At 42.9% G+C, this 20754-nt stretch overlaps 1 long non-coding RNA gene across 2 annotated transcripts in view; it reads left to right on the forward strand.

The window, feature by feature from the left end:
• The window catches only part of LOC141573125 (uncharacterized), a 521122-nt gene that overhangs the window by 88270 nt on the left and 412098 nt on the right, over window positions 1–20754 (forward strand). The window contains exon 1 of one of the 2 annotated variants that reach the window (XR_012498700.1): window positions 484–645. The exons of the other annotated variant lie outside the window; for it this stretch is intronic. This is a non-coding gene — a long non-coding RNA (uncharacterized LOC141573125). Of the gene's footprint in view, window positions 1–483; window positions 646–20754 lie in introns of those variants that run through there. 2 annotated transcript variants of the gene reach the window in all.

Consider the following 20754-nt stretch of genomic DNA (forward strand, 5'->3'; position numbering starts at 1 on the left):
AAACCAAATTCAACTGAGAATATATGAAGATCTAATTGGCTTTATTGAATGATTCATGAGATCAAGCAGCATCCCATCTAGTAAATGGAAGGTTTTTATAGGTAAGAACTGGGAGGGACAAAAAAGTTATTAGCAAAAGAAAAGAAAGGACCATTTCAGGCAAGGGCACCTTTCTTTGGGGGAAGGGCCTCAGGGTTCCTGTAGGGCAGATTGTCTCCCTAGTGTGCCTTGGGAAATTCCAGACTGATTGGCATAAGGTCCTGTTCATGGAAGGGGCTGACACTGCAGCGAGGTCAGGTGTTCAGGCTGAGTTGGGTGTCAGGGGCTTTGGCTCCAGTGGTTCCATTTTGGGCCTGTTTTCTCTTTAACACAGTACGTTAAACGGATGAATTTCGAGGTTAATTAATCTTTAGTCTGGGACTTTACACAGCAAGGTCAGCTCATAGCAATTTCATTTAAACCATTTTCCCCACAGAATTGAAGACCTAACCCAGAGCACTACCCAAACTCAATGTAGCCAATAATATCATTTCTCCTCTCCGTTTATGATATTTGCTCTTCAGAGTCTTTTGGAAAATGTCATAAGAGGATTTCGCCTGCTCTGTTTCCTGTCTTTCATTTCATTCATTCTCCCTCTAAGATCAGGTAAGTGTGTAACCATATCAGAAGGATGTGATTTTTACAGTTTTACAGCTAATATAATGCTCCTTTTTCAGTAGATGGCTTGGTGCACATTTTCCCAAAAGCAACTTCACAAATATTGCTCATACATTATTTGCGAATTTCATACACACATAATTTGGAGCCAAAGGAAAGGCCGCCTGTAATGAGCGTAGATCAGAGGTTTATGGAACCCACCGGGCGGTTACAACCCGGATCCAGGCACCTGGGGACAGGCACCTGGGGACAGGGGACAGTGACAGAGTGAAGGCACTCGCCTTTAGTGTGCTTTGTTGTTCTCGTCAGCAGGATCGTTATTCTGTAAAATGAAAGTCAATTTGGGGAGGGAAGTCTGGGTAAAGTGAGGAAGGAAGAAAAGCCGAGAAGCTGCGTGTCACTCGGGAGCCAGGCTACCTGAGGCTTGGTTCCCCTTCTGCCACCTAGTCGCTGCGTGGCCCCGAGCACATGTCATGCTTATGGCTTTGGCCATCACGTCTGTAGACAGCTGGTAATCGTGGTGCCAAGTGCCCGGGCTGTGATAAGTAGAAATGCTAGTATTTTTATCGCATTGAGAGCGGTGCCTGGCACGTAGTAACATTATGTAAATGTTCCTTTTTGCTATTGCCCGTATTCCTGTATCTAAGAAGAATAACTTAAAGAGAAAATTAAATGCATTGCATATAAGTTAGTTGTCGCGGTCACCATCGCCAGGAGTGACCGCACACACTTGGGTGTGCCACGAGGGGAGAGGACGTTTCTTCTTTCTGACTGTCGTCTGACAGACAGAGAAGCCCCTGCAAACAGCTGTGCCACAGCTGATGACAACATCTTCCAAGGAGAGACGTGATTCCAAGTTGAAATTTCCTTGGCCCACTGGTTCCTACCTCACAGAGTCTTGGCCGAATAAGCATCTGGGTCTGTTTTAATCCTTAGGCTGTTGATTCTAACCACTGGTTTGGAAGACAGACACTTCCTTATTAAGAATGGAGTGTGTGTCATATTTATTCAAGGGGGAGGTGAGACGGGCCCCAGAGCTCACATCTGTAACCTACCAGTGCATGCAGAGGACATGAGCCAGGGTTGTCCCAAGGTAGCGATGGCCTAAGGGAGTGTGCAGGGCATCTGACCTGTCACGAACGGCAGTTAAAATGAAAGGTTCTATTGAACCAAGAGTAATATGCACTTCTCACATTGTCCGAGGAGGAGAATCCCCGCCCTCAAGAAAACCCCATGATGGAGATTCAAGGTGTGGAAGGGAATTCCCTTGCAGGGAGTGGGGGGGCCCTTAGTGGCTTAGTGTTGGGACAGAAGGTGCTGCAGCTGGGGGAGCAGGAATGAACCCCACACTGACAGCACTGTCATCAAATGTACTGCCCACTCGTACTCCTTTTGAGCATAAAGGGACACCAATAATAATCGTACTGGATGATGCTCTAAACTGGGGAGCACGGGCAAACCAGAGGGGCTCTCGACGTCTGGAAAAACGGAGTGTGGCAAACGCTTGGCCAAATGCCACGTAACGATTAGCTATCTGGACTGAGTCCAGATGAGTCCCAGATGTCACAAGATTCCAGAACTAGGATGGGCATAGGGATACTGTTTGACCTACTGTGTACTTAGGTACTGTGTACCTAACCGAAGGAGAAGCAACTGCATACATGGGGTGAAATATTTCTGGGTCCCACTCTAGTTATTTCTCTTTTTATAGATGACTCATTTGAGCTTGGGGTCTGTGAAACAGCAGTGGGTAGTAATAAAAGATGTATCAAGTTTCTGTAGCTTACCAGATTGTTATAAAAATAGCAGTAAGATTTAAAGAGCATATAACGTGGGTTTTTGATTTTCTTGATTCCCGTCACTCCCTGATTAGCCTTGGGCATCCGTCACATACCCCCCAAGTGAGTCGAAATGTGTCTGTGTTCTTCCTCCTCAGAACTGTGGGAAATAGCAGTGAAAATGTTTTGCACTTTGAAGGGAAAGGCCAAAAATAGGCAACTCACAGTAGAAGATTTTCAGCCACATCTTGGTTATGAATGGAGGAGAGCGGGGGCGGGCGAAGGGTGTGAAACATCCTCGTGCCGTGACATTTTTATTGGACGTGGCATTGTGGCCTCGAACCAAGAATGAGACAGTTATTAATGTGCTCGGCTACCGTCCATTTCTGCTACTCCCCAAGGCAGGCTCAGCCCATTATTACGCTTATTATGATATTAAAAGGTACAGTTCCTTCTGTGCTCCCAAGAAGTCAAAGCTTGCATCTCCTTTAGGATGGAGCTAACTATTTTGAATGTTTCCATTCACATGAGTTTTAAAAAGGGTGATCCCTCATGGCTTACAAGGTTCGACTTAAAGAAAAAAGAAAGCAAAATGAGAAGACAGATCCAATTTAAGCCAAGGAAAGTGTTTGCCTTCCAACCAAGGGTCTGATGTGCTGCAAGCACTTCGTACATCATGATATTATTGTTGTTATTACTAGAATTATTCTTTCAGTTGTTTCAGCTAGCTCACTAAGTCCTCTGGCTATCTGATTGTGAATAATCCCCAAATTTATTTCTCTGGTCCTGATTTCTCTGAGCTCCAAGTTCGTATACCAAACTGTTTACATGACCTCTCCATGTACATGTTTGAAAAAATGTCTCATGCTCAGCCTAACCCAAACAGATACGGGGTTTTCATCTCCTCTGTTACCCCTTCTTGAGCCTTTGTGATTCATCCCTTTGGTCATTATTTTTCCTGAAATATTTACTGAGCACCTACTATGCACCGAGCACTGGTATAAACACTGCAGATACAGCAGCAGTCTAGACAGACAAAAATCTGTGCCTTCCTGGAGTTTGTTTACTGATGCAGGAAACAGAAAAATGAGCAAATGCATGTAAACTATAATACCAAAGGGTGATAATTCTGAAGACAAATGAAACCATATTAAAGTTCTTAGAACAGTATCTATGTAAGCATTTGATATTAGAACATGGAAATCTCTTTTGCTTAAAATCTCTGATGGCTTCCTAGAACCCAGAGGAAAAACAATCCAAAATCTCTGCGGTTTTACACTTGGTCTCTAGCTTCATCTCATTTTGTCATTCCCTGTACTCATGTATTACTTTCTTCCTTCCATTCCTTGACCTTTCCACCCTTTTCCCTGCCTTACCTCCTCCCCCTGCCCACGTCCCCTCCCCATTCCTCTGTTGACAGTGACATGTATATTTTCACATGGTCGTTAACTTTTAGTGTTCAGGTCTCAGCTCTGATCCTGCCTCTAAACAGAGGCTCTCTTGACACCCTGGCTAATTTCCCCTTCCCCGTCACTTACTCCATTTTCCTGCTTCGTGCCGTGCTTCATAGCAACTCTCTCCTCTGTTTACTTGTTCAGAGTATGTTTCCTCCCTGCAGCTTTTAGGACTGTGAGCTCATAGACCTTACCTGTGTTTGTTCACTCTGTGTCATTACTCCCTAGGGCAGTGCTTCGTATATAGTAGGCGATCAGCAAACATCTGGTAAATCAATGAATAGACTTTCCCCTTTAAAACTTTGGATGAAATGGGAGAAAGTAAAGCCAAGTCCTTTCCGAGGCCCAACCCACAGGAATATTACTGCTCGTTTGTTAGAAAATATTGACTAGTTTGTACCTCATTGCAGAAGCGTGTCGTCCAAAATGGATAATGATGTTAGAATTGGGGAAGGCATCTAGGGCATTCTCCAGGTAATGATTTAGATGGGTTAAGGCACAGTTATTCTCACATGTCATCTTCAATACTTAGCATCTGAAGACTGGAGTCATGCAGTGATTCGCTGGAGGAGGTCTGATTGCCTAGTGCATTGTCAAAACCAAGGACAGTGGACAATCACACATCTTTAACACGTCCCAGTAATTCCTTTGCAAGTGAAAACACAAGAGGACGGGTTGGAGACCAAATCCTAAATATGAGAAAAGAAAGGGAAAAAAAAAAGTTTCTCAGAAATATTTTAAAAGAGATCTTCATATAGAAAAAATTGTGCCATTGTCACATCAGTGCCACTGGTTATTTCCACAGATGTGTTTGATGTGCTCATTTGGGTGTTAGGAGATGCTAGAAATGCCTGTGCTCAAAAGTTTTATTTTACCAACAGTTTCTTCAAAATAGAGGACTTTGGTATGTAAATCACACAGGTACAAGGAGCCTTCAGAATTTTAACCTTTAGGAAATACGGGAAATCCTTGAGGTTTGTGAAAAAACTCAGTTAATACGCTTTCTTCCCAAATCAGCTTTGAGTTTGGTGTTCACCGTCCATAGTTCCCCTGTCATGTTTGGATGTCAATTGTGAAATGATTTTTATAGCTAAGTGGGGCCCGGCATTTCTCGATACGAAAATATAAAACTTCATGAGTTTCTGAGGTTTGTGGTGCTTTGGATGCCCTGCCACGCGTGTGCACCGATATGTCCTATGGTCTGTAGGCGATGAAGCCTGGCCCTGTGTGTGGTTCTAAGCATCACACTGGAACATTCTACACCCACGAGGTGGGGAAGGAGGAATAGCAGAGTGGGGACCAATCTCTTTGAGGGAGGGGGGCCTCATTTGCTCTCGGTTCTGCTTAAGGATGCCCCTTTTCCATGGGCTCCTTTGAATCCGTGATTCCAGGGTAAATGAAAACTCATCTTTATGAAGCCACAGCACCTCGTTCAGTCAAAGGTCAAGGTTGGTGTCTGGAATGCTTTCCAGGACGGCAGTCCTTACAGGAATCCTTACAGGAATCCTTTGGCTCTGTGATCATTGCAACAATAAGTTTTGAAATTTTAGGTTAATAAGAACACCTTCCCCCTCCCCCAACCAACAGTTTTCCTGTTTATGTACATTGGCTCTCTTACCACTGCTCTGTGACAGCTGCTGCAAGGTCGTCTTGCCCGAACAGTCAGTCTAACCTTGGTCTAAGGGCACCTCATCTGCTGGGCCGAGATGCCTCACCCGCCAGCATCCCTGTGACCTGTGAAGTCCCTGGACCCGGAGCAGATGCCTTCTCAACCCCCAGCGACCCTATCCATAATGACAAGTGACCGCAGCTTTCATGGATGTGTACCCATTAACCCAGGTCCCGTTAGCTATTAAATATGACCTGCGTCTGGGCTGCTGGTGGGAATTTGGTCCCTTCCTGCACTTGCCCTGCGGGCCCTCTGAGCTCCCGCCTCTACCCAGTGTAGGTATATCGTTTGCTGGAGATGTGCCACATCTGTGTGGCCTGACCGGCTCAGCGGGGACAAAGTAGCCGCCGCCACTGACTCCCCAGCACCATGGCACAGGGCTTTGTTCAGTGAAGACTTATTGTTGGACAGGCTGGCTTTTCTCTTCCTCACATCCACATCCCAGCGGGTTCTGGGCTCCAGGCTCTGCACTGGTCCCCACCTCTGGCCAGGGTTCCCACCTGATGGGTTCCCTCCTCTCCTTCATCCCCGTCCTCCTGTCTAACCTCTGCCGCTCTGGCGTGAGCAGCTCCCACTGCTGCCACCTTGTTCCCGGGGCTCACAATAAAACAGGTAGATTGAATCCAGAGCACGGTCCAGAGCCCAGGGAAAGCTCAGTCTTACTGGGAAATCCAGTTTTCCCTTCTGAGATTAAAATACGGGGGGCAGCCAGTCATTTTTGACCAGTAGGTGAAAATGAAAACGGAAGTGCGGCTATTTTAAATAATTAGAATAACAAGAGATATAATTTCAGAAACATTCACATCTTGTTAATAAATGTTTAATGTTCTTTTATGATTCCCACATTCTCTGTAGATGAATGTTGGCTGAGCTGCTAGTTTTCAATATAGGCAAAGAAAATAGAAGGGTTATATATCAGAAAATCCCAAATGGGCAAATCGAAGAAAATTATAAGTTGGTTAACATGTTTTTGCTATAATTCTTAAAAGTAAGTACCTAATGCCTAATGCCTAATTTCTATTAAAGAAAAATGTGACATAGACATTAAGCTTTATTATAAGTTTGTAAATAATAATAATCTACTTCTACCAGTGTTTAAAATTTAAATCCTACAATAAAACTACAATGTTAGCTAATTAAGATGTATACACTTCGAAATGGCATTAGAAATTTGGAGGCATAAATGGTTAAAAATGGCTCAAATGGTGTCAACCAGAACACTCCCCAGAATCTATGATTTGTTGAAGAGATGTTCTTAGAACTAATCAGAGGCCACAGACTCATATGTCCCCAGGGACTGGCAAGGATGCACTTTGAAATCTGAAGACTTGGCCTGGGGGCCCAACATTGGGTTGTAGGAAGTGGTGAGGGCTGTGGCAGACTAGAGAATGAAAAATTTGCTTAAGAACCTTCAAATTAAATAAATGAAAAGAAATACCTGTGGTTCTGGCTAAACAAACGTAAATGAAAGACGCAGCAGACTAGCACGTCACCAGGGTGCAAAATCTTTGCTTATAAGTTTTGTTGAGTTCACAAATAGTATACATTTAAAATGGAAATATTTAAGACACATTCTATCTGAAGCAATAGTTTTAAATAATGCTGAAATGAGAAGGTCATTCAAAGATTACTGGCCATTCTTATTCGCCTAACAAATAGGTGAGAGTAGAGGCCTGATTCTCTCCCTGTCATGGAACTCAGTTTCATTCTGCAGAGTGTTAGGTATCCTGGGCCCGGCCCCAGTACCAGTGCTGGCACCCTGGGATGTTGTCTTCTCTTGTGAGTTGCTGTGGGGTTTCTTGCACTCTTTATTATGGACACTGAACTTTCCCTGCATGTCTAATTTCTTCTTGGAATCAAAGGCAGAGCCCGGGGACGAGGTTCGGAGCCATTTTGCTCTGCCCATGGGAATGACAGGTGGATTTTAACACTTTGCAGAGGTAACCTGAGTGGCAGGAATGTGCTGTGCTTGCTCAGTGGTGCTCAGGGGAATGCGTGGTCATGTGAGCCCGCTGCTCCCTTCTGAGCAGAAGAGCTCGGCTTCAGACTGTCATCTCCTTAGTGGCCTCAAAGTAAAGCTTCACTAGAGTGAGAAGACATGGAATGCCATTGGCTCAGCTGTGATGGTTGGGGGAGGGTGTAGAAATGGGAGGCTGTGGGCATGCGATGCTGGGCATCTTAATAGGTAAGAGGCCTCTGGATTTTGTAGCATTTCCTGAAGGAACAATGAAGACTTTTTGTTTTTTCTTCGCCTGGTGCCTGTTCTGTATAGAGCATATGGGAAGCGGAGATGCTTGGCAGGGTCTAAGAATGAGTCTCCTCTCTCAGCACAGCATGAGAATGGTGCGCACGATAGGTACATCGTCCTTGTTTAATTAGATGATCACTCTATTCAATTTCAGCTCTTGTGCCATCAGCATTTCAGGTAGAGATAGAGAAGAGGTAATCTGCAAAGTGGTCATTTTCATTTTTTATGCATTGATCCGAGACCTTGAGACAATTGATTTTAAGTGACTTCCCAGATTTTCAGGTCGGCATTTACAGCTGGCAAGTCCCCAGCACCAACAAGGTGAAGGTATTTTGCCTAGTGCGTTGCTCCATTTTCATTGCTGTCCTTCCATTTAATTAACTGTGAAGTACGGAAGGTGGCCTAATTTTAGAGTGGGTTGAACTTTAGTGGATGTGGAAAGCATAGGTATGATTTTGGAATGTGTCATTTTTAATGATGGACGTGTCATCTTTCAGTCCAGGAAGGAGTTGAAAGGAATTAGCATCTAAGGCTGTTGATTGAAGATGCGTATAGGACAAATGTAGGTGAAATGAGCTTATTGCTAATACAGGAGACTCAGTAACTGAGTTGAGAAGGTGGGTCCAGTTGAGGTTTCAGAAATCCCACCAATACAGCTGAAAAACCAGGAACCTCTGTCCTGCCTATCAAGTCTGGTGGATATAGAACTGAGTTTTTATCTCAATGAAGTCTTGTGTTTTGAAAGGTTTTGTGACTATGGCCATGTTATGGGATTTATAATTTAGATATGTATCAATGCTGTCGACTATAATATTGATATAGACTTATCAATATTATAGACTGTTATAGATAGGTAATTGTCCGAAGTATTTAGTCAAAAGTTCTGGTTATATAATGGTCCTAGTAAATCATGGTGCAGGAAATGATAAGCTAGTAAAACAAAAAAAGGAAAAAAGAAATTTTCAGGGTAATATTGACCTTGAGACAATAGAGTTTCCAGAATGTTCTATCGGAGCTGGGCTTCATCTGAGTGCAAGTTGTTGAGCCAGGTGTGCTCACTCTCCTGGCTCTACTCTCACCCTAAGCTATCTTGTGAGCAGAGTCCCGACATCCACGGTTTGTGCCAGGTGGCTCTTTGTATCAACTGGAGCGCCTAGAACTGACCTTTTGGCTTCTTTCTCGGCAGTGAATACGAGAGCTCCTGACAGCTGTCCTAAAAGCAGTAGGAAGCTGGCCCCTGATCTGCAAAAGGATTTCAGAATCCTTCAGTCTGGATTAAATGTCCATATGCAGAAATCATGAGTGACAGTTCATCAAAGTCTTGAGGTGTTTGGCCAGGATTTGAGTGCATAGTAAAGTTAAGGTGCTTGATTTCTTTTTTCTCCTTTTTATAAGATGTACATCATACAAAACATATTTCCAAGACATTAGTTTTTCACCTCCTTGCAAGACCAAGAACACTAGAGTTAATGTAACTTGAAGGTGTACAATTTGTAAAGAATAGCAGTTGTCATGACTTATATAACTTACCCTGGCCTTCACCTTCTACTTCCCCAATCCTTCTGCCTTCTCACTTCTTACCCTGACTTGTGTCAAAATACTTTCTTCATTATTCTAGACCACTACCCTGAGACATAAGCAGGTTTATGTATCTAAACTTCGGTTTTTAGAAAAGTCTAGATCTTTACCTACTGCCAGGAGGGTGTTTACGTAAGTCTCCCAGTTCCCCTTAAAGAAAAGAATTGGATCTCAACAAAGGGAAAGTTGCTTATTTTGCACTGTGCATAGACTACCTGATTCGGCTGTGGGCCAAACACCAGTGGTTGCTGCTGAAGCCAAGTTTTGAGTCTATTTAAGGAAACCCATCACTACAGAGCTATGCTGTCTATTGTGGTGGCCGCTAGCCCCATGTGGCCATGGGGCACTTGAAATATAGCTAGTCCACACTGAAATGTCTGTTAGGTGTAAAATATACATGGGATTTTCAAGACACATTATGAAAAAAGAATGTAAAATAGCTTACTAATAATTTTTATATTGGTGCATATTGAATGGTAATGTTTGGGGTCTATTAGGTTAAAAAATGTGTTATTTAAGTTAGTTTTACCTGTTTCTTATTTACTTTTATAATGCAGCTGCTAAAAAAGTTAATGTCATGTGTGTGGCTTGCCTCACGTGTGTTGGACAGGACTGCTACAGACTATATATTAAATATCTTCAGGGAAGTCACAGAGTATTTCTGAATGATTACCTTTTAGTGGCAAGAAGTTAAAAAAAAAAAAATGTCCACCATGAAACAAATGACTTTTAACGAGAGTCAATATTGATTACCTGTTTTTAATCAGGTAACAGTGAGGTCGCATGACAGGGAGAAAGTTGCCTGAGGATTCAAAGGGGCTGAGACAACACAAAAAGCAGTAGACCATATTCTAAGTAATACACAAATACACAAATTGATAACTCAATTTGGATGGTAAAGAAATAATCATAAAAATATGGATTCTTCCAAATATTTAGACCTACAAAAGGCAATAAAGGAGGATTGATTATGTAGTTGGACAAAACTCATAGGTTTTTAGGTGAATTATTTTCAGTTTTTATGGCTCAGATAGTCCAACAAAGCTAATACCGGGAGAATCGTAGCCACTACTAATATCCAAGGAATCATAAAAGTTATATGAAGCGGCAAGTTTTTGTAGAAATGAAGGCTCTAATCAGAAAAGTAAAGAAGTATAAATTGCTTCAAAGAACTGGTATTGAACGGCTCTTCCCAGTACTGATCAGGATTACTTTGTGGGAAGGAGAAGGGGGTATCTGTCTGGCCTATCAGGATCTTCCGTTAAATTGAAATTTTCCACTCATGCTCAGTATTCCAAACAGATATGCAGTGTTATCATATCACTGAAGACAAGCAGCCAGATAACAGTCAAATTGAGAACCAAAGGGAAGTTTTTCAGAATACTGAAAGAGAAACAAAATGAGAATTATTTGGTTCTTCTTTAACTTTTAGCTCTGATTTGTCATGGAGGTTTTTCCTTCCAACTTTATGAAGCATAGATTACACCAGGTGAAATGTTTCCATTTTAAGTGTTCAGTTGCATTCATGTAACCACCACCCCTATTAAGACATGGAACACTTCTGTCACCACAAAAAATTCCCTGGGATCCATTGCAACGATGCCCTAGCCCCCTCTTCGGGCTATCAGTGATGTGATTATAACACTTTTGATTAGTTTTGCCTCTTCTAGAACTTCATATAAATGGAGTCATGTATCTTTTGGTGTCTAGCTTCTTTAGCTTAAGATAAGTGCTGTGGTGTGTATCAATATTTAAGGCTCTTTTGTTGCTGAGTGGTATCCCATTGCATGGATTAAACTCTTTGTTTCTCCCTTAACCTATCAGTGGACATTTGGGTCGTTTCCAGTTTTTTGGCTATTGTAAATAAAGCTGCTCTAAACATTTCACAGGCAGGTTTTGTGTGGGCATACATTTTCAAATCAATGAGTAAATACCCAGGGATGAGATTGCCAAGCACAATAAGACTATGTTTAGTTTTGTAAGAAACCGCCAAACTATCTTCCAAAGTAGGTGCAAATATATTTTCAGTCCCTGCCAACAATGAATGAGGTCCCCTCTTGCTCAGCATCCTTGCTGGTATGAGGTATCTATTCAGATCTGTTGCCCACTTTTTAATTGAGTTGGTTTTCTCTTTGCTGAATTTAAGAAGTTTTGTATATTTTGGATACAAATCCTTTACTGGATAGGTGTTTTGAACACATTTTCTCCCAATCTATGGCTTATTATGGTTTTCATTCTCTTAACAGTGTCTTTCACAGAACATAAGTTTTTAAATTCTAATAAGTCCCAACTTACCAATGTTTTCTTTCTTGGATTGTGCTTTTATGTCATGTTTAAAAAGTCATCACCTGCTATGTATTATTTGAATATGTTCCTCCAAAATTCGTAAGCTGAATTTGGTAACCGCCTCCAGATTGTGGTGTTAGGAGGCGGGGCCTTTGAGAGGCACTTAGGTCCTGAGGGTGGAGCCCTCGTGAATGGGGTTGGTGCCTTCCTTACACAAGAGGCTGCAGGGTGCTCCTTAGCCTCTTCCACCATGTGAGGGCCAGCAAGAGTCTGCAGTCTGCAGCTCACCCGGCCATGCTGATGCCCTGAGCTCAGATTGCCAGCCTCCGAAACTCTGAGAAATAAAGTTCTGTTGTTCATAAGCTACCCAGTCTGTGGTATTTTGTCATAGCAGCCAGAATAGACTAAGAGATTACCAAACCCATGGTCACTTTGATTTGCCTTTATGGTTTCTTCTTGTTTTAGGTTTATTCAGGTTTTCTACTTCTTTTGGAGTTAGTTTCAGTAGTTTGTGTCTTCCTAGGAATTCATCCATTTCACCTAAATTATCTAATTTGTCATCAATTAAGAAGTTAAGGCTTACCCTGATAACATCTTGATTTTTCTTCTTGGAATGAAATAGAAGGCCTTTTTTTTTTTTTTTACAACAAGCCCCTCTCTGATATGACAAGTCAAGAAAGGCTGCGTGAAGCCATGTCGGAAACATTTCTAAGGATCAAGTTGGGCTGAAACTTCTCTCCCTTTCTTTTGTTAGCAGTCTGGTTTTATTTCCACCGATTGCAGTCACTGCACTGCAGACTAGCAGTTTTGGGCCTTAGCTTAAACCCTGGTCGGCTTCCCTTACTTATTCTGGTCTTTGCCGGTGTCTGCATTTCCTCTTCTGTGACGCTGGCTGAGTGTCACCCACGGCAGTCCAGAGCTCTGGAAACACAACAGAGCATCCAGCTTCTTTCCAGGCTGTAATTTGTAACGTGAGCTAAATCGGTGCCCAATTTCCCTCAATTGCAATACAAAGGTTCGGGTTTCAGCTTCTATTTATCTAAACTAGAAAGAACCGGAAGTACACAATTAGGATTTTTCAGTTAACATTTTATTTTCAAAATTAGGCTTCCCCGCTCCCCTTAAGTTATAGCCATAGGATTGCCTGTTATTGGTAAAGATTTAGAACTTACAGAACCTATAAAGATGTAGGTAAAGATTTAGAACTCTGAAGGTCTAGAAACTATAAAAGCTATAAAGTTGAGGTAAAGACTTAGAACTATTGAACTTATACATTACACTGTTATGCATGATTACAAGGCTTTTAGAGACATCACAGAAATAAATTACCCTCTGAATCATGAAAGGAAACATGACTCACTAATACAAAAGTAATATTGTTCGTTTTCTTTGGAAATTGGTATATACGGGAAATTCGCTAGACTGATAATTATCACACACTGGGTATGATTTCTTTTCTCGCTCTGTCCAGTATTCTGCCCTGGACCATACAAAGGCATTTTTTAGGCTTCTCTAGGAGGCACTGAGGAGAAATCTTGGATGCTTCTTTTCTCCATCTCCTCTCTGTCTGTTCCCCATGGGACAAGGACAGAGTTAATTGCCTGTTCTGGCTCACTATGCTTCTCTCCCCGGCAGCCCACCCACACGTTGCAAGTGTCGCCTTCTCCTTCCGGTTCCCCCACCAGGGCTGACCCGGTTCCCTCGGAGTCTGTCCCTGCTCCTTCTGTGCCTGAGATGGTGAGTTCACCTCCAGGCTGTAACCTACACCTATTCTGGCATGAGAACTAATCCTCATTCTCCAGTTTAGCATCGTCACAAATAAGGCTGACGTTTTGTTTTCCTACTCCTATATCAATTTCTTAATTGTTCCCAAATTTCAGTTCAGGTTATTATGGCTCAAACTCCAACAAGAACATTTGGGACAGTCAGATTAGGCCCTGCAGAAAAAAAATGAGTTTGCTAAACTTGTCTCAGCTCTGTAACACTGCTGCTTCAGCGTAAAGGAAACTGGGGTGCTGAGTTCATTGTCACCCCACGTAGGTGACAGCCCATTTCTCAGGGGCAGACTCACACTGACCCCACTTATACCGATCAGTGGCTAAAATAGGAGTGCCACTTGGCTTGTTTTTGTTGATGAATTTCCTTGAGAAGACGTCTGTTTCAGTTGATTTCCGCATTCTCTCGCTTTGGGCAGGTCCCCTTAAGACGCCACGTTAGAATTCCAAGGCTGCTTGGTGAGCATCCAGTGAGAGGCTGCAGACTTGCCAGTGTTGTTCCAAAGGCAGGTGTCATTGAGCTGGTGGCTCCCTCTCCACACTGGGACCCTGCTCATGAACTTGGCAGGGACCTGGTCTTTGGGGCCAGCATAGAGGTTCCCCAACAGTCTTCGTCTTTCTGACTCGTTTTTCTATCACGCTGTGGTGGGAATTATCTCTGATGGGCATTTCCTTTTGGTGTGTGTGTGTGTTAGCACCTCCAGTCAGGTTAGTCAGGGGTTGGCCAGGGCACTTTCTGTCCTTTTCCACACACTGTGTCGTCTGCCCTGAGCAGCTTATCAGAGGGTGTTGCCAGCACAGCAGGCGCCCTCCTTTGTGCCCTCAAAGCAGGATGCCTTTCCCACTTCTGCCAACATCTGCTTCTGCTGTACTTGAACTCCAGCAGCCATCACTTGTGTGTCTCTGAAGGAGAACTGCAACATATATCGAGTTCCAGAAAACCCTGTGAATTTAATTGCCCCTCTTCAACCAATGCCCGATGGGTGTGGAGGTATCCGTATGCCAGCCTCCATGCCTCCTGATGGGGACAAGTAGTCTCATGTGTGACACACCCTACCTGTAGGGCTTCTCTGGGACTGAGCCAGTGTCACCCTCTGAGGGAATTTGCCTGATGTCACATCATTGGTTGGCTTGCCACTCCCTGCTGATTCTTCCTGGGGACATGTGCTCATAAATCACTTTTACATAAATCAAATTCTCAGGTTTTAATTTTGGGGAAATCAACGTAAAGTCAGACAGCATCCATATTTCCTTATAACCAAATTTGTCATGTCTGCAGTGGGGAGATCAACTAATTTTGTCCCCCACATCTGTAAATATCGTCTATAAGCCATTAGGATTAGTAAGCCAATACCTAATAATTCATCTAATTAACCTGGTACCTTTGATGAGTTGATGAGAACATGAAAGAACACTACAGCTTCTGGTGACACGATAGAGCCCAGCGGCAGGAGAAAGGAAGCCGGTGACACAAGGTGGTAGGAAGAGCCCAGGGCTGGGGCGGGAGACCTAGTTTCTCATTCCTGCTGTGTCACTTCCTGCTGGGATGACTCTGGACAAGGTGATTCAAGTCCCTAGGGGGTAGTTCATTCAGATAAAAGTGACAGGACTGGGTGGGAACACTTCTAAGTTCTCCTTTGCTTAAGAGAAGATAATTACTCTGGAACAAATGTTTGAGTGTTGAGAGGACATTTTATGGCCAAGCAGGGAACCCAAGAAATCATTGACAGTAGGCTCTGATAGATGAGTCTCAGTTGAGGGGAAAGACACGTATTTAAGTCCTGAAAAACATAGTTTCCATATTAGGGAACTGACGAAAAAACAGAACCAATAAGGTGTGTGTGTGTGTCTGTCTGTGTGTAAGCTCTTTCCCTCCCCGTCACCCCCTCCCTCTCCTACTCTTTTCTCTCTCTCTCTCTCTCTCTCTCTCTCTCTCCCTCCCTCCCTCCCTCCCTCTCCACAAAGAGGGGTTTATTTTAAGGAATTGGAATGATTATGGGGGCTGGCAAGTCCCAGATCTGTAGGCAGGCTGGGGACCCAGGGAAGATCGGATGCTGTAGCTCCAGTCCAAAGGCCACCAGCTGGCAGAATTCTGTCTTCCTTGGAGGAGATTACAGTTTTTCTCATAGGGTCTTCAACTGTTTGGGTGAGGCTCACCGGCATTATGGAGGCGAATGTGCTTTACTCAGAGTCTCCTGAGTTACATGTTAATCTCATCTGAGACACCCCTGCACAGCAGCATCTGGACTGGTTTGTGACCAAATACCTGTTACGTGGTCCATCCAAGTGGACACAGAACATTAACCATCACAGTGTCCTCTGTGTGATTGTCAGACGATGTGTTAGGCGTGGGGTAAGCTCTGAGAGGGCCATGGGGCGGGGGGCGGGAGTCTGGACATGCAGACGTGAGGCTCTCATCTCAGGCCAGCTGTCCTCGTAGCAGTGCTGTTGGCCAGGACTGGTCACGTTCAACACCAGCATTCTGTGAGCCTAGGAGGAATGCGCCATGTGCGTAGTGAGACTAAATATAAAAAAAAGCAACAATCAGGATCAAGTTCAAGTGCTTTTTGACTATTATACATTTTAGGGCATCAGAAATTTTTGTAATTTGACGTTTATTCCTTCACTTGCCATTCATTCCACAAGATAAAAAAGGTTATACTTCACTAGAGATTATTGAATAGGAGAAAACTGGTCTAAGAAGTCTGGGTCAAGGATTTGTGTGATTAGTTAGGAGATACAGTTTAATATCTTTGAGGTCAGAATGTAATTCTGAGGTCAGAGTGTTGCATAATAAACGAACAATGGCAGATAAACTGGGTTAGAAAACACTGTGAATTATTTAAATTTGTTTATTTTTATTATGACATCTCCATTTCCAGCTAGTCTTTTTTTGCTGCTGTGTCAAACTTTTTTCCTTTCCCTCCTCTCTACTGTTTTCCTCCTCCTAACCCCTGTGTCTGGCCGTCTCATTATCCCTTTTGTGTTCTCAAACCCCTTCCTCTCCTCCCACATTTCTTGTGCTCTGACCAGTTCCCCGAAAGGGTCTTTGGGCCGTCTGCACTCAAATCTCTGGGAGCTTGTTAACAATGCACATTTCTGTATTTGAACACCCCACTGTCACAGACCCACATTTACCAGTGTGTCCCATTAGCTCATGGAAAATTTTGTTTGAAGGTGACAGTGGGCCACTGTATTCTTTTTGCAGTTTTGTAACCCAGGAAAGTGACTAATGCGTTAAGTCCTTGCGGGACGTAGTGGGGTGGGGGCGGGGGTAGTATTAGGGGTCTCTTACTCCACCTGGGACAAGCTGACCCTGCCTGTGTGTCGGATCAACTCAACTCCACCGTCTGAGGAGAACCACAGTTTTCCTGATTCCTCATTCAAGCTCTCTACTACCGTGTTTCCCCGAAAATAAGACCTAGCTGGACCATCAGCTCTAATGCGTCTTTTGGAGCAAAAATTAATATAAGACCGGGTCTTATTTTACTATAATATAAGACTGGGTATAATACAATACAATACAATACAAATACAATGCAATATAACACAACACAACACAATACAACACAACACAACACCGGGTCTTAATATTAATTTTTGCTCCAAAAGAAGCATTAGAACTGATGGTCCGGCTAGGTCTTAGTTTCAGGGAAACAAGGTAATAGTAAAAGTAGAAGGGGAAGACAATAAAAACTCCATTGAGGGAATAAGCTTGGTGGAAAATTTTAGGGCAGAGGTCAAAATATACATTGGAACTTCTCGTTTTGAAAATATTTGACTATTTTATGCCGCCTGGACATTCTTCCTCTCATAACATATCTTTTTCAAATCTTGATAAATTGAGCAACACATTGAAAAGAAACCACATGTGCAGTGCACTGTTTATTATCTTTACATCATTTCAATTAATGCCTATTTTCCCCATTAACAAAGAAAAATCTCAAGAATAATTGCGCGGTTATCACAGTATTTTAATTTATATTAAAACAAGTAAAAAGTGGCAAATGATTCTCAGTTAAATCTTTCCTGTGTTTGGAGTTGCATAGATTTCTAGCTGTCAGGACAGAAGTTAGAAAACTTTGTTTCCTGTGAAATGCTGAAATACGAATTATTTTGTCAAAATTCCTGCAGCAAAGCTCAGAAAGCTCCATTTAACTTGCAGTGAAATCCTCTCTCTCTCTCTCTCTCTCTCTCTCAACATCAATTATGTTGGATTTGTTTTCCTGACCAGATAGCACAGCATTGCTATTACATGAGTTAGAGGTACAAGGAAGATTTAAGATTTAAAAACTACATCGCCACTAAGAAATGTGTATTGTAATCTGAAGTATAAATCTGTGATTATATCTTAGACTTTCAAATAAAGCATGCAATTTCAAACTATTTGCTATTACCCTGTTTCCCCGAAAATAAGACCTAGCCGGACAATCAGCTCTAATGCATCTTTTGGAGCAGAAATTAATATAAAACCCGGTCTTATTTTACTATAATATAAGACCAGGTCTTATATAATAACGTAATGTAATGTAATATAATATAATATAATGTAATGTAAGGTAAGGTAACGTAACATTACATTACATAACATAACATAACATAACATAACATAACATAACATAACATAATATAATGTAATGTAATACTGGGTCTTATACTAAGTTTTGCTCCAAAAGACGCATTAGAGCTGATGGTCCGGCTAGGTCTTATTTTTGGGGAAGCACAGTAGTCCACAAGCCCTGACAGAAAGCACACAAGCCAGGCTGCCAGCATTAGATATGGTCAGTCAGGTGATCGCAGTGCTATCCCTCTGCCATGTTATGGGAGCTCTTACCTGGGTTCAGCAGAAGGCATACTTTTCTGACGTCGTAAGATACAAGGGGCAGTGGGTCTGACATAATGGAAATTTAACTACTGCTACAGAAATGGGTTTTTAAAAAGAGACATTCCAGTAAATCCAATACTAAATTATTCACACGGATTTAGTGGTCAGTTGAAATGATTATTCCTGGATGCTCATTATGGAACAATCCACTAGAAAAATATTACATTCTCTGTTTTTATTCTGATGGTAACAAGCCTACCTAAGAGACCAAGTGTCAAAGAATTTTTCCTGTAGTTCCAATTAGCAAAATGATTCATAGCCCAGACCTGCGCCTGCTTAGATATAATCGATATGCTGTGTATTCGCTGCTTTAGAAGATTAAAACGTACGAGGTTATAATTAATAACAAGTTTTGTACTAGCTGAGAAAGATAAAACTAAATAACAATTCCATTGCATTAAGGCTTCAATATGGCACAGTGAAGATATTCCTCTCCTTTTCTTAAAAATCATCCCATATACAAGAAGAAAAATAACTAAAATAAAAACACAAAGGCCACCATCAATGAAACTAAAAAGAAAGTGAACAGTTAAGGTGGCGGGGTGTGTGGGGGTAATGATAGAACAGCACTGCTTTGCCTGCGTCACCTTGGAAGGATTCGAGGGTGGGGAGTACCAGACTTTATGGCGTGGGGGATCCTCGGGGGCAAAACGTTCCAGGCACGGTCTCAGGCACAGAGGAGCTGAATGACACACGGGCACTAGGGGCAGTGTGCATTTGGGGTGGTAAACCACCCATTCTCTCTCTCTACCCAGTGCCAGATTGCAGCCAGCATGCTGCCTCTCCAGGTGAAGAGGGAAGGGTGGTCTTCCTCTGGAGAAACTGATACTGGAAATTGGAGATCCCCAGGAAAAACAAGTGCAAGGACAGAAGTTCTTAATTTTGGGGAAATCAACGTAAAGTCAGACAGCATCCATATTTCCTTATAACCAAATTTGTCATGTCTGCAGTGGGGAGATCAACTAATTTTGTCCCCACATCTGTAAATATCGTCTATAAGCCATTAGGATTAGTAAGCCAATACCTAATAATTCATCTAATTAACCTGGTACCTTTGATGAGTTGATGAGAACATGAAAGAACACTACAGCTTCTGGTGACACGATAGAGCCCAGCGGCAGGAGAAAGGAAGCCGGTGACACAAGGTGGTAGGAAGAGCCCAGGGCTGGGGCGGGAGACCTAGTTTCTCATTCCTGCTGTGTCACTTCCTGCTGGGATGACTCTGGACAAGGTGATTCAAGTCCCTAGGGGGTAGTTCATTCAGATAAAAGTGACAGGACTGGGTGGGAACACTTCTAAGTTCTCCTTTGCTTAAGAGAAGATAATTACTCTGGAACAAATGTTTGAGTGTTGAGAGGACATTTTATGGCCAAGCAGGGAACCCAAGAAATCATTGACGGTAGGATCTGATGGATGAGTCTCAGTTGAGGGGAAAGACACGTATTTAAGTCCTGAAAAACATAGTTTCCATATTAGGGAACTGACGAAAAAACAGAACCAATAAGGTGTGTGTGTGTGTCTGTCTGTGTGTAAGCTCTTTCCCTCCCCGTCACCCCCTCCCTCTCCTACTCTTTTCTCTCTCTCTCTCTCTCTCTCTCCCTCCTCCTCCCTCCTCCCTCTCCACAAAGAGGGGTTTATTTTAAGGAATTGGAATGATTATGGGGGCTGGCAAGTCCCAGATCTGTAGGCAGGCTGGGGACCCAGGGAAGATCGGATGCTGTAGCTCCAGTCCAAAGGCCACCAGCTGGCAGAATTCTGTCTTCCTTGGAGGAGATTACAGTTTTTCTCATAGGGTCTTCAACTGTTTGGGTGAGGCTCACCGGCATTATGGAGGCGAATGTGCTTTACTCAGAGTCTCCTGAGTTACATGTTAATCTCATCTGAGACACCCCTGCACAGCAGCATCTGGACTGGTTTGTGACCAAATACCTGTTACGTGGTCCATCCAAGTGGACACAGAACATTAACCATCACAGTGTCCTCTGTGTGATTGTCAGACGATGTGTTAGGCGTGGGGTGAGCTCTGAGAGGGCCATGGGGCGGGGGGCGGGAGTCTGGACATGCAGACGTGAGGCTCTCATCTCAGGCCAGCTGTCCTCATAGCAGTGCTGTTGGCCAGGACTGGTCACGTTCAACACCAGCATTCTGTGAGCCTAGGAGGAATGCGCCATGTGCGTAGTGAGACTAAATATAAAAAAAGCAACAATCAGGATCAAGTTCAAGTGCTTTTTGACTATTATACATTTTAGGGCATCAGAAATTTTTGTAATTTGACGTTTATTCCTTCACTTGCCATTCATTCCACAAGATAAAAAAGGTTATACTTCACTAGAGATTATTGAATAGGAGAAAACTGGTCTAAGAAGTCTGGGTCAAGGATTTGTGTGATTAGTTAGGAGATAAAGTTTAATATCTTTCAGGTCA

This window comes from Rhinolophus sinicus, linkage group LG09 (genome assembly GCF_036562045.2).
Source record: "Rhinolophus sinicus isolate RSC01 linkage group LG09, ASM3656204v1, whole genome shotgun sequence".
Classification (NCBI taxonomy): Eukaryota; Metazoa; Chordata; class Mammalia; order Chiroptera; family Rhinolophidae; genus Rhinolophus; species Rhinolophus sinicus.